Source organism: Lemur catta, chromosome 3 (assembly GCF_020740605.2).
Source record: "Lemur catta isolate mLemCat1 chromosome 3, mLemCat1.pri, whole genome shotgun sequence".
Taxonomy (NCBI): domain Eukaryota; kingdom Metazoa; phylum Chordata; class Mammalia; order Primates; family Lemuridae; genus Lemur; species Lemur catta.
This window is the reverse complement of record NC_059130.1, coordinates 50113104-50116382: the sequence shown is the minus strand read 5'-3', so window position 1 is coordinate 50116382 and position 3279 is coordinate 50113104.

The following is a 3279-nucleotide window of genomic DNA, read 5'->3' as shown; positions in this document are numbered from 1 at the left end:
GAAGCCTCACCTGCTATTCAGTCTTCCTAAACTGAATTCCGATATAATCTGCTCTTCCTGATATCTATTTTCTCTCCCCTTTTCCTGAACCCCACCCTCCTGCCCTCACTGTCACCTCCTAATCTTGTTTCTTTTCTGTTTTGTCTCTCCTCTCCTTCCTCCTAATCCTTTTCAAATTTCTGTTTTCTTGGGCCTTTAACCCAGGCTCAGGCTCAACTCCTACCTGGTCCTTAAAGCTGCTTTCTCACTTCTTTCTGTAAACACACAGGTTTACCAAAAGCGTCCCTTCCCTTCTAACTCTGCTCCAACAACCACCCCACCCCCATCCCCGATTAGAGCATTCCAATATCTCTCCTCTTGCTCCAGCAGGACAGATCGCATCTCTCTTCCAGAGATTCCTGTCGCTTAATAAATATTCCTGGGCATGTTGAAAGCCAGCCAGCATCTGGCTCTGGTGAAGTCCATCAGCAAACATCCTTGGAAATATTAGAATCATTTATATTTGATAACATTTACTTCACCTTTCCAGAACTTCTAAGCCACACTCATTTTTTGGAAATGGATGCTACTCCATTTGCTCACTTGTTCCTGAGCAAATCTTCTAGGCAATTATCTCATAAAATTAAACTTTTTATATAAATATTCTCAGTGTTACAATGCATCACAAACAATTTATTTCATAGCCAAGGCTCGATGGAGAACAGGACAAACTAAACTTATAAGCTGGTTTTCAAAAGGTTTGCTTGTTTGTTGTTAGCAAACTATGTTCTAATCATAGTTACAGACACAGAGGACCGGACGCATTCCCAGCAGCAGGAAACCGACAGAAAGTCCAGGCAGATGGCAAATCTGCATCAGGGGAGAGTCAGCAGTGAGCAACAGGTGTGCTGGCAGAGAAGACAAGTGCAGCATCAGAAGCCAGGTTGGCAGTGGGCAGAGTCAATATCAGGGAAATCTGGCAACAGGTAAAAGGAGCCAAACACAGCACTAAAGTTCAGGTCTATAAAATGACTCAGGTGGCAAGACAGGATCAGAGTAGCAGAGGATATAGGATTCTAGGCAGGGCACCAAGGAGTTATTTCAGTTATTGGAATTGGGATTCAAGATAGAGTTTTATTCACAAGGAAGGTGATAGCTAGGGTACAAAGTCAATAAGACTGACCAGAGGCTGAGCCACTAAGTCATTGCCGTCCACTTAAATTCTACCTGCCTGGGACCAGGATTGGCCCAAGGGTTAAGAATGGAAACAAGTTCCCAGTCGAGAGCCAAGCAGCTCAGTTCTCCAATTCAAGGCAAAAGAGCTTATCAGATGAGTTACCACGTGAACCATAGGTGATCAAAAGGTGATGGGCAGGTAGGTTCGGCAGCTTGGGCAGCTTCTGGGACTGCTGGGCTGGCAAAAAGTGCTTATCCCTTGCAAGAGTTCTTCTGACACAGATGCCAGCCTCCCAGTGGGGACCTGCCTGCCTGCCCGTGGGCCCTGTCCCAGAGGCACCTTCTCCACAAACCCTTAGGTCCAAGGCATAAGAACTCCTGTATAAGCCCTAGAACAAAGCAAACTAAAACTAAAAATCTTTAAAACAAATATCCTGGTGGCTAAATTTTTACCTGAGAACATCATCTCATGTGCATTTGACAGAAAAGGCAAGTTGAGGTTACAGAACATTTTTGATGTAGAAGCCAGAGAGAGCAACATGGCTTTCAGAATGCCTTTTGGTCAGGGAGGGCACTCAATAAATATTTGGAAATTGATTGATCTTGCCATTACCTTTAGGTTTCCAAAGGAGTAGAAACTTGATTCTAACCACATCCCTGGCCACTCTCCTTCATCCAGTAGCCAAAATATGAGTAATTCTAATCTCAGTGTATTCTTTGGTGACAATCAAGGGTTGAGTGATACCATAAAGAAATAATTCCTTGAAAACAGGGAGACCTGCTATAGAGATTTCCTTACTGTAATGTCTACAACTCAAAACGCAAAATATCTACCATCTGGGAAGTTGTCCAGATTTTCAATGCTGGCAAGTTGCTGAGTTGCCCGGAAAAACATTTTTGTTTAAATACAAAGAATCGTGTGTATAGGTGTGTGCCATCTATTTGAATGTCAATTTTTTCTGAATTTAAATATACTCTTAATGACTATTGTTTATATGTTTCTCAGCGAAGTCACTTTTGCCAAATAAACCGTGCCCTAATTGACCATGCAAGAAACTTGTACTTTCTGCTGTCATGAGCAGTTTTGAAGACCCTCATTTACACTACCACGGAGAAAATACTGATATCACTCTGCCAGTCATGCATACACAGTGTGACCAATAAATGCCTGAAATGCCTCTACTTTGTCCAAGCAGGAGGTAGAAAGAAGTAATCCATTTCATTTAGAGTCGTGAGTATCATCTTGGCATCAAAATGACAAATGATCCTTCTCCATGTGTGAAGCATGCTGGAGTTGGTGGGCTATGTACCAGGGCTATAAAAACTTGGTATTTCCAAGCATCTGCTCTCTCTAGCCCCACATTTCTGGGCAACTGCAAAAATTCTTCAGGATGATGCATTCAAGCCCCAGTCCTCCAGCATAATCTGTCAGGAGAAATTTTAAATTTACATCAAAGAAATTAGGTGAATCATCCTTACTCTCCCCTGTTACTGCTCCATAGGGGTCTCTGGGATGAAATGAAATTGTGGTTACATTTCCAAATGGGTTATAAACCCAATACAAGTCTCCTTAGAGACTCACAACTTACACTTCCCCATTTCCTGATACAGTATTGCGTCTCTAAAGCTACTCCGTACACACTCAGTACAGCAGTTAGCCTTGGGGAAAAGGTAAAACTAGGGAAGAGAATTCTAACGATGGATGGTTGAGGGCTTAGTGGACCTTATTAACACACACACACACACACACACACACACACACACACACACACACACACAGAATCTCCAGCCCTGCATCAGTGATCACTGTTTCCAGGATGACTCTGTCCCATTATGTGCTGATATAATGGCACGCTAGCAAATAGCTAAATAACAGTTCTCCACCCCTGACAGGGAATTTACACCCTGTAAAGCCTCCTTTATTTTTGTGACTACTGAGTCTTAAATGGGGCTTCTCCTTCAAAGCTTTCAAAGAGGGGATTGTTTTGGGTAGCAGTACCCTGCATCTAACTTGACTTTTTAACCAAAGTTTTTGGCCAGATACTTAGTCAGAGGAGGATTTTCAGGCAGAGACAGAATCATTTCCTTTTGGTAAGACCTTCCCTTGCCTCATCCCTGAAACAA